The 11,550-nt window shown below is 34.9% G+C and overlaps 1 pseudogene; it reads left to right on the top strand.

The window, feature by feature from the left end:
- The first annotated feature begins 3,270 nt into the window (after positions 1 to 3,270).
- On the top strand, positions 3,271 to 5,733 carry LOC137244342 (uncharacterized; annotated as a pseudogene).
- Positions 5,734 to 11,550: the final 5,817 nt, after the last annotated feature.

Below are 11,550 nucleotides of genomic sequence, written 5' to 3'. Positions count from 1 at the left end.
GCATTTCTTTTAATTTTTCGTAATTTTCGATATCGAAAAAGTGGACGTGGTCATAGTGTGATTTCGGCCATTTTTTATACCAAGATAAGGTGAGTTCAGATAAGTACGTGAACGAAGTTTAGTAAAGATATATCGATTTTTGCTCAAGTTATCGTGTTAACGGCCGTGCGGAAGGACAGACGGTCGACTGTGTATAAAAACTGGGCGTGGCTTCAACCGATTTCGCCCGTTTTCACAGAAAACAGTTATCGTCATAGAATCTATGCCCCTACCAAATTTCACATGGATTGGTAAAATTTATTTATGGCATTAAAAGTATTCTAGACAAATTAAATGAAAAAGGGCGGAGCCAAGCCCATTTTAAAATTTTCTTTTATTTTTGTATTTTGTTGCACCATATCATTACTGCAGTTGAATGTTGACATAATTTACTTACATACTGTAAAGATATTAAATTTTTTGTTAAAATTTTACTTACAAAATTTTTTTTTCAAAAGAGGGCGTGTTCGTAATCCGATTTTGTTAGTTTTTATTTAGCACACATATAGTAATAGGAGTAACGTTCCTGCCAAATTTCATAATGATATCTTCAACGACTGCCAAATTACAGCTTGCAAAACTTTGAAATTACCTTATTTTAAAAGTGGGCGGTGCCACGCCCATTGTCCAAATTTTAAAAATTTTCTAATTCGCTTCATAAGGTCAACCCACCTACCAGGTTTCATCACTTTAGCCGTCTTTGGTAATGAATTGTCGCACTTTTTCGGTTTTCGAAATTTTCGATATCGAAAAAGTGGGCGTGGTTATGGTCCGATTTCGTTCATTTTATATAGCGATCTGAGATGAGCGCCCAGAAACACTCATACCAAATTTCATTAAGATAGCTCAAAATTTACTCAAGTTATCGTGTTTACGGACGGACGGACGGACGAACATGGCTAAATGAATTTCTTTTTTCGCCCAGATCATTTTGATATATAGAAGTCTATATCTATCTCGATAAAGCTGGAGACATTGGTGCTTTATCGGTAACCGTATCGGCAACCTTTTAACAGCTGATTCGACCAACCTTATGAGAATCAATGCAATCGATTATTGGTGCCGCTAAGGTCTTAACCGTACCGTAGCCAACCAATTGGGTTTTGGTTTACCGTCGTAACGATAAACAGCTGATTACGTTAGGGATACGACTACAGCGATACGACAAACGTCACCAATGACTCCAGCTTAAGTTGATGCCGTTACGGACTACCGTTATGCGAACAAAATTAATATACTCTGTGAGCTGTACTCAGCTGAGTATAAAAATTACCTGAGTTGGTGGGACTGCGAAACAAATATTGTTTAAAGCGTATAACTCTGGATCGCTATATTGTTTATCCTTCCAAAAGTGAAGCACGTTGATATCTACGCCGGTTAAAGGAAGCTGCAAGTTGTCTATTTTTGTACGTACATCAATGTTAGCTTTTTTTGTTTGTGGGAAGTTTTGAAATAAATATTCACTCAAAAATTCATCTGCCTTTTGTGAGTATTGCTTATTTTCTAATGACGGAGTTGAAAATTCTACGTTTTACTGTGAATCAAGGTTACTGTTCATACCTTGTAATCGTTCGTATAGTTTTTTATTTAACATATGTTGTTGCTTCTAAATTTTTCGTCGCACTCAAAATTTGATTAAGCCGTGGATCAAGGTAAAGACAAGATATTGAAATTTCATTATTTAAAAGTTTTAAAGTTCGATTTTCCATACTTTGTAAAAGATTTTTTGCAATTTTTTCAATGTATATATTACAGTTATTTTCGAGAACTTTTTGTGTGCATATTTTGCTTTCAGCCATTTAGCATAAAAATTTCCGCAATGCAATTGTTCCTGCTGAAATTTAAAAATTTTGTATTGCAGCGGCTCAAAAACAACACTGTTTGCTTCGATGAGGTCCCAAAAGTGATCAGTCAGCTCAAAATGTTCGTCCAAACTTTTATTTTTGACCGACTCCATTTTTATCAACACATCTTTCGCATTTAATGGTTACCATTGTAAAAGTAGACCCCCATCTCGTTGCACAGTCGAGCTGAGGAAGAACTAATTTTTTTAAATCAAAAATCTCTCGATACCCATTCGATTGCTTTCTAATAAATTTAGTTAAGTTTCTGTAAAAAGGATTTTGTCTCAGCATCCTTGATAACATCTAATGCATAGAGCTGTGCGGTATGTGTGGCACATCTGCAAATTTTAATGTCTCCTAAATATAGTTCCGAATAGTTTTGAAAGTTGTTAATATTTTTAAAATAAATCTCGTTTCCCTCGTCAATGTATACTCGTCATATCCTTCTTCAAAAACGGTGCAATGAGACAAAATTTTTTTAACGACATAAGGCGCTGGTGAAGTTCAATTTTCATAGATTGTCGTATGTTGTCCGATATGGAATGCAAAACTTTTTTACAATTACTGCTATTAATCACTATCTTTTTACCATTTTTTTCTGAGAGTCCACGGCAAAGGGGTTCTATGATATTTTTTAAATTAGCGGAGTCTAGAACATGGAACGGAAAACTATCGTCCGTTTCCAAACCGATATACGACCGGAATACCTGTTTCTTGTAATTATTTGGAGATTTTCGGCCGATAAAATAAAGAAAAAACACAAGGTTTCTCTTTTCCTCCTACGCGTTTCGATGAAATTTTTTCATCTTCATCAGGGAGACTGTATATTTATCATAAAATATGACATAAAACAAAACAAAAATTAACACATTAGTTAGAATTACACAATTCACATCACTCTGGTGTTAACATAATACTTACGTTTAATTTATAACATTGAAACTTTAACATCTAACACATAAATAAACAAAACTTTACATTTAATTTACTGCCTCCATTCTTGTTTCCTGCTTCGTCCATTGGCTGATAATGCCGTCATATAAGCGCAGTTTATATTGTTGACGTCTTCTTTGAAATTCATTGCATTATTGATTTTTTGTTGTAGAAGTGGTACAGTGCACTATAGCCGAAATTGCGATTTTAGCGGCAAAAAGTCAATTTTTCAAATTTAAATTTTTGCAATTATTTTGATGGTGTTCAATACCCAACATATTGATAAGAAAAAATTTTAAAAAAAATTTACTGTTGGCAACCCTGTTTATGTACAAACAGCTGGTAATGTTTACAAATTTTTTAGTACGTGTTAATACAAGTGAAGCAGCAAAATTTTTATAAAATTAGAAACTGTTTTTTAATAATATATTCTTGTAAAAAAAACTTTGTAAATATGAGTTCTATTACTCGAGGTGAGTAAGTTTACTATACACAAATATAGTTTGCTAAATGTTTTTATTTCGTACTTATTTTGGTGGTTTTTTGTATGTATTTTTTTGTGAAATTCTGAAGAGTTTTATGGTTTTTCGTGGAGTAAAACTAAAAATGTTTTGAAGTGTCATTGGAACTATTTACATGTGATTGTTTGTAGAAAACTCAAGTTTTATGTCATGGTAAAAGTGTATGCATTTGACTGCTAATGAACGAATTTTTAATACTTTTGTAAAAAAACACTCAGGTTCAAAAATTCTGAAATATTTGAGTTTTGGTTGAGAAACAACAGGAATGTTTCGAATTACATAAAAGGAAAGATTTCATACGAAATTGACAGTGAATTAAGTAAATTGATATGTACTAAAGCTCGGAACTTATCTAATTTTATTAAACTTAAATGAAATAAACAAACCAGAAATGAGAATGCATTTAGAAAATATAATAAGAAATGGTTGAGTCGAGAAACAATTTTTGTAATACCGAAAAAGATTAATACTATTGGGCGACCAAAACTGACGTATAATGATAGCTGCGAAAGAAATAAAAGGAGATTAGCTTCCGAATTAGCTTCCCAGCAAGGAATTATTAGTTCATGCTGCCTCTATATCTGCCAAAAAATCCCACGCAACGGATTTGAAATTTGTCCTACAACAAGTTGCTATATCTCCAAATCGGCCATCCAAAATTCGAGAAGTTCTTAATGCTAGCCATAAAGAAGTTACGCCAGTATCACCTGATGAAGCTTTAATGTTTGTGTTAGAAAACGGATTAACAAAAAAGGTGTACTCAAATATGCGGCAATTAAACATAAAACACAATTGTAGTATTTATCCGACTTATGATAAAGTTTATAAAAGCAAATTGAAATGTAGACCGGATGAAATCAAAGCGAATGAAAGCTCTGTCGAAGTATCGTTGCAAAATTTGTTAGACCACACAGCTAAAAGAATTCTTGAATATCAAGATGAAGTATTGTGTACAATGGATGTTGAAGAATCGATCCTAATTTCGAGCTACGGGTTTGATGGTTCTACCGGTCACAGCTTGTTTAAACAAAAATTTGTGGAAAATACTTCGGAAAGTTTCGATCATTCCCTTTTTGTGACATCAGTCATTCCAATAGAAATAATTTCATCAACAGGATATAACATTTGGGTAAACCGTACACCTCAGTCAGTACGGTTTTGTTGGCCCTTTAAAAGTGGTGTTTGTTAAAGAAACAAAAGAGCACATTTTAACTGAAAACCACAACATAAAGAAACAGATTGAGGAGTTGAAACCACTACAATACACACTAAGTAATGGGAAAAAATTAAAGTAAAATATAATTTATATGACATTAATAGATGGGAAATTCTTAAATTGTTGACAGAAACTAAAAGTGCACAGCAATGTCCCATCTGTCATGCTGGTCCAAAGGAATTTCGAACTATAAGAAACTTTGATGCTCCGAATTTTGAACCGAAGGCCGACGCTTTGAAATATGGATTAAGCCTTTGCATGCGTGGATTCGTAGTTTCGAGTTTGTTTTAAAACTTTCATACAAGCTAGATTTGAAAAAATGGTAAGTTTGTAGAGCAGAAGGGAAGAGAATCCTGGCAGAAAAGAAACAAAAAATTCAAAAAGAGTTTTTGCTTCAAATGGGGCTTCATGTCGATAAGCCGAAAGCAAATGGCAGGCGGCAACACCAGCGATGGCAACACAGCTAGAAGAGCATTTTCTCGCACGGACCTTTTAGCATCTATTACTGGTATAAATATTGATTTTTTGAAACATTTACACATAATCTTAATTGCTCTCTCCTCTGAATTTGAAATTGATGCTCAAAAGTTTCGTGATCATTGCATTAAAACGAGTGAAATATTTTTCCAAAACTACGAATGGTACTCTATGTCTGCCACAATACACAAAATATTAGTGCATTCGTCACAAATAATTGAAGCTTCAGTAGTACCCGTAGGTGTCTTCGCAGAAAATGCATCTGAGGCACGAAACAAATATTATAAAAAAGATCGAACTGGTCACGCTCGAAAGGATTCAAGAGTGCACAAATACTTAACATGTATCATAGAGCTATGAATAGCTCTGACCCATATATTTCAAGTTTATGTTTGCAAGAACGTACAAATAGTTCAAAAAAACTTCCTTTTCCTAGAGAAGTCATTGATCTTTTTAAAATGCCTAAATTGCCACCAGAACTTTTACTACCTTCAACATCTCAAGAAGCCTCCAGCTGCAATTATAGTTATGATTCTGGTGTAAGCTTAGAGTCGATAAATAATTATTCATTGGAATTAGAAGCGGCTGAAAACGAAAAAACAGACCATGAATAATTAAACCCTATATCTTTCGAGAATACGTATGTTATTTTTGTTATTTTCAGATTAATCCATAAGCATTTACAACTTCTTTAAAATTATAAATTTACGAATTAAAAAATAAATTAATTTCTTGGTAGCATTTAATATTTTTTTAATAGTGGGCGCGGGCCGCCCATTTTTTCTAAAGTTTTTTATGTCAGAAGAAGTCCCTTTTCAAAATTTGATGAAGCCAGCTTTTTGGTAAGTATTTTTGGCGACAATTTGGGTTTTGAATATAGGAAAAAGAGAGCGTGGACCGTTCAATTTTTTCTCAAGTTGCTTTTTTGCCCGTGTAACCATTTTGGTGAAGCTAGCTTGCCAGGAAGTACGTTTTGCCACTACTTTGAAAAAAGGGGGCGTGGCCAGCCCATTTTTTTCTCAAATAGATTTTTTTATCATTAGAAGTCTACACACCAAATTTGGTGAAGCTAGCTTGTCGGGAAGTATTTTTTGCCGCTAAAATCGCAATTTCGGCCATAGTGCAGTGTAGCGAAGAGAGGCCATTTACTCATGGTCCTTCGCAGCCATCTTTGGCCCAACACCCAAAATGTAAAAACAAAATAATACTTAAATTAAAATCGAATTTTCGTTCGTGCAAAAAATAAAAATATAAAACAAGAACTATACAAAAGTGCCATAAAACAAAACTACATAAAAAAAAGTAAGGAAGGCTAAGTTCGGGTGTAACCGAACATTACATACTCAGCTGAGAGCTTTGGAGACAAAATAAGGGAAAATCACCATGTAAGAAAATGAACCTAGGGTAACCCTGGGAGGTGTTTGTATGACATGGGTATCAAATGGAAGGTATTAAAGAGTATTTTAAAAAGAAGTGGGCCATAGTGCTATAGGTGTACGCCATTTCGGGATGTCGCCATAAAGGTGGACCAGGGGTGACTCCAGAATGTGTTTGTACGATATGGGTATCAAATGAAAGGTGTTAATGAGTATTTTAAAAGGGAGTGGCCTTAGTTCTATAGGTGGACGCCTTTTCGAGATATCGCCATAAAGGTGGACCAGGAGTGACCCTAGAATGTGTTTTACGATATGGGTATCAAATGGAAGGTGTTAATATGTATTTTAAAAGACAGTGGGCCTTAGTTCTATAGGTGGATGCCTTTTCGAGATATCGCAATAAAGGTGGACCAGGGGTTACTACAGAATATGTTTGTACGATTTGGGTATCAAATGAAAGGTGTTAATGAGTTTTTTAAAAGGGAGTGGACCATAGTTCTATAGGTGTTTGTACGATATGGGTATCAAATGAAAGGTGCTAATGAGTATTTTAAAAGTGAGTGGCCCTAGTTCTATAGGTGGACACCTTTTCGATATCGCCATAAAGGTGGATCAGCAGTGACTCTAGAATGTGTTTGTACGATATGAGTATCAAATGGAAGGTGTTAATATATATTTTTAAAGGCAGAGTGCCTTAGTTCTATAGGTGGACGCCTTTTCGAGATATCGCAATAAAGGTGGACCAGGGGTGACTCTAGAATGTGGTTGTACGATATGGGTATCAAATGAAAGGTGTTAATGATTATTTAAAAGGGAATTGGCCTTAGTTCTATAGGTGGAAGCCTTTTCGAGATATCGCCATAAGGGTGGACCAGGGGTGACTCTATAACGTGTTTCTACGATATGGGTATCAAATTAAAGGTACTAGTGAAGGTTTTAAAAGGGAGTGGCTCTTAGTTGTATATATGAAGGTGTTTTCGAGATATCGACCAAAATGTCGACCAGGCTGACCCAGAACATTATCTGTCGGGTACCGCTAATTTATTTATACATATATGCAATACCACGATACTGTTGCTGCCAAGATTCCAAGGGCTTTTGAGATCGCCCTGCAGAACTTTTACATTTTCTTCTACTTAATATGGTAGATGTAACACGCATTTTACAAAGTTTTTCCCAAAGTTATCTTTTGCGTCAATAAGCCAATCCAATTACCATGTTTCATCCCTTTTTTGGTATTTGGTATAGAAGTATGGCATTTCTTTTAATTTTTCGTAATTTTCGATATCGAAAAAGTGGACGTGGTCATAGTGTGATTTCGGCCATTTTTTATACCAAGATAAGGTGAGTTCAGATAAGTACGTGAACGAAGTTTAGTAAAGATATATCGATTTTTGCTCAAGTTATCGTGTTAACGGCCGTGCGGAAGGACAGACGGTCGACTGTGTATAAAAACTGGGCGTGGCTTCAACCGATTTCGCCCGTTTTCACAGAAAACAGTTATCGTCATAGAATCTATGCCCCTACCAAATTTCACATGGATTGGTAAAATTTATTTATGGCATTAAAAGTATTCTAGACAAATTAAATTAAAAAGGGCGGAGCCAAGCCCATTTTAAAATTTTCTTTTATTTTTGTATTTTGTTGCACCATATCATTACTGCAGTTGAATGTTGACATAATTTACTTACATACTGTAAAGATATTAAATTTTTTGTTAAAATTTTACTTACAAAATTTTTTTTTCAAAAGAGGGCGTGTTCGTAATCCGATTTTGTTAGTTTTTATTTAGCACACATATAGTAATAGGAGTAACGTTCCTGCCAAATTTCATAATGATATCTTCAACGACTGCCAAATTACAGCTTGCAAAACTTTGAAATTACCTTATTTTAAAAGTGGGCGGTGCCACGCCCATTGTCCAAATTTTAAAAATTTTCTAATTCGCTTCATAAGGTCAACCCACCTACCAAGTTGCATCACTTTAGCCGTCTTTGGTAATGAATTGTCGCACTTTTTCGGTTTTCGAAATTTTCGATATCGAAAAAGTGGGCGTGGTTATGGTCCGATTTCGTTCATTTTATATAGCGATCTGAGATGAGCGCCCAGAAACACTCATACCAAATTTCATCAAGATAGCTCAAAATTTACTCAAGTTATCGTGTTTACGGACGGACGGACGGACGAACATGGCTAAATGAATTTCTTTTTTCGCCCAGATCATTTTGATATATAGAAGTCTATATCTATCTCGATAAAGCTGGAGACATTGGTGCTTTATCGGTAACCGTATCGGCAACCTTTTAACAGCTGATTCGACCAACCTTATGAGAATCAATGCAATCGATTATTGGTGCCGCTAAGGTCGTAACCGTACCGTAGCCAACCAATTGGGTTTTGGTTTACCGTCGTAACGATAAACAGCTGATTACGTTAGGGATACGACTACAGCGATACGACAAACGTCACCAATGACTCCAGCTTAAGTTGATGCCGTTACGGACTACCGTTATGCGAACAAAATTAATATACTCTGTGAGCTGTACTCAGCTGAGTATAAAAATTACCTGAGTTGGTGGGACTGCGAAACAAATATTGTTTAAAGCGTATAACTCTGGATCGCTATATTGTTTATCCTTCCAAAAGTGAAGCACGTTGATATCTACGCCGGTTAAAGGAAGCTGCACGTTGTCTATTTTTGTACGTACATCAATGTTAGCTTTTTTTGTTTGTGGGAAGTTTTGAAATAAATATTCACTCAAAAATTCATCTGCCTTTTGTGAGTATTGCTTATTTTCTAATGACGGAGTTGAAAATTCTACGTTTTACTGTGAATCAAGGTTACTGTTCATACCTTGTAATCGTTCGTATAGTTTTTTATTTAACATATGTTGTTGCTTCTAACTTTTTCGTCGCACTCAAAATGTGATTAAGCCGTGGATCAAGGTAAAGACAAGATATCGAAATTTCATTATTTAAAAGTTTTAAAGTTCGATTTTTCATACTTTGTAAAAGATTTTTTGCAATTTTTTCAATGTATATATTACAGTTATTTTCGAGAAGTTTTTGTGTGCATATTTTGCATTTCAGCCATTTAGCATAAAAATTTCCACAATGCAATTGTTCCTGCTGAAATTTAAAAATTGTGTATTGCAGCGGCTCAAAAACAACACTGTTTGCTTCGATGAGGTCCCAAAACTGATCAGTCAGCTCAAAATTTTCATCCAAACTTTTATTTTTGACCGACTCCATTTTTATCAACACATGTTTCGAATTTTTTAATGAGGTTACCATTGTAAAAGTAGACCCCCATCTCGTTGCACAGTCGAGCTGAGGAAGTGGTAATTTTTTTAAATCAAAAATCTCTCGATACCCATTCGATTTCTTTTTAATAAATTTAGTTAAGTTTCTGCACGAAAGTAAAAAGGATTTTCTCTCAGCCTCCTTGATAACATCTAATGCACAGAGCTGTGCGGTATGTGTGGCATATCTGCAAATTTTAATGTCTCCTGAATATAGTTCCGAATAGTTTTGAAAGTTGTTAATATTTTTAAAATAAATCTCGTTTCCCTCGTCAATGTATACTCGTCATATCCTTCTTCAAAAACGGTGCAATGAGACAAAATTTTTTTAACGACATAAGGCGCTGGTGAAGTTCAATTTTCATAGATTGTCGTATGTTGTCCGATATGGAATGCAAAACTTTTTTACAATTACTGCTATTAATCACTATCTTTTTACCATTTTTCTCTGAGAGTCCACGGCAAAGGGGTTCTATGATATTTTTTAAATTAGCGGAGTCTAGAACATGGAACGGAAAACTATCGTCCGTTTCCAAACCGATATACGACCGGAATACCTCTTTCTTGTAATTATTTGGAGATTTTCGGCCGATAAAATAAAGAAAAAACACAAGGTTTCTCTTTTCCTCCTACGCGTTTCGATGAAATTTTTTCATCTTCATCAGGGAGACTGTATATTTATCATAAAATATGACATAAAACAAAACAAAAATTAACACATTAGTTAGAATTACACAATTCACATCACTCTGGTGTTAACATAATACTTACATTTAATTTATAACATTGAAACTTTAACATCTAACACATAAATAAACAAAACTTTACATTTAATTTACTGCCTCCATTCTTGTTTCCTGCTTCGTCCATTGGCTGATAATGCCGTCATATAAGCGCAGTTTATATTGTTGACGTCTTCTTTGAAATTCATTGCAGTATTGATTTTTTTGTTGTAGAAGTAGTACAGTGTAGCGAAGCGAGGCCAGTTACTCATGGTCCTTCGCAGCCATCTTTGGCCCAACACCCAAAATGTAAAAACAAAATAATAATTAAATTAAAATCGAATTTTCGTTCCTGCTAAAAATAAAAATATAAAACAAGAACTATACAAAAGTGCCATAAAACAAAACTACACAAAAACAAGTAAGGAAGGCTAAGTTCGTGTGTAACCGGACATTACATACTCAGCTGAGAGCTTTGGAGACAAAATAAGGGAAAATCACCATGTAAGAAAATGAACCTAGGGTAACCCTGGGATGTGTTTGTATGACATGAGTATCAAATGGAAGGTATTAAAGAGTATTTTAAAAGGGAGTGGGCCACAGTTCTATAGGTATACGCAATTTCGGGATGTCGCCATAAAGGTGGACCAGGGGTGACTCCAGAATGTGTTTGTATGACATGGGTATCAAATGAAAGGTGTTAATGAGTATTTTAAAAGGGAGTGCCCTTAGTTCTATAGGTGGACGCCTTTTCGAGACATCGCCATAAAGGTGGACCAAGAGTGACTCTAGAATGTGTTTTTACGATATGGGTATCAAATGGAAGGTGTTAATATGTATTTTAAAAGGCTGTGGGCCTTAGTTCTATAGGTGGACGCCTTTTCGAGATATCGCAATAAAGGTGGACCAGGGGTTACTCCAGAATGTGTTTGTACGATATGGGTATCAAATAAAAGGTGTTAATGAGTATTTTAAAAGGGAGTGGACCATAGTTCTATAGGTGTACGACTTTTCGGGATATCGCAATAAAGGTGGACCAGGGGTTACTCCAGAATGTGTTTTTACGATATGGGTATCAAATGAAAGGTGTTAATGAGTTTTTTAAAAGGGAGTGGACCAT

The sequence above is a fragment of the Eurosta solidaginis genome, chromosome 3, assembly GCF_040869045.1.
Source record: "Eurosta solidaginis isolate ZX-2024a chromosome 3, ASM4086904v1, whole genome shotgun sequence".
Taxonomy (NCBI): Eukaryota; Metazoa; Arthropoda; class Insecta; order Diptera; family Tephritidae; genus Eurosta; species Eurosta solidaginis.
This window is presented reverse-complemented; position numbering and strand designations above follow the sequence as displayed.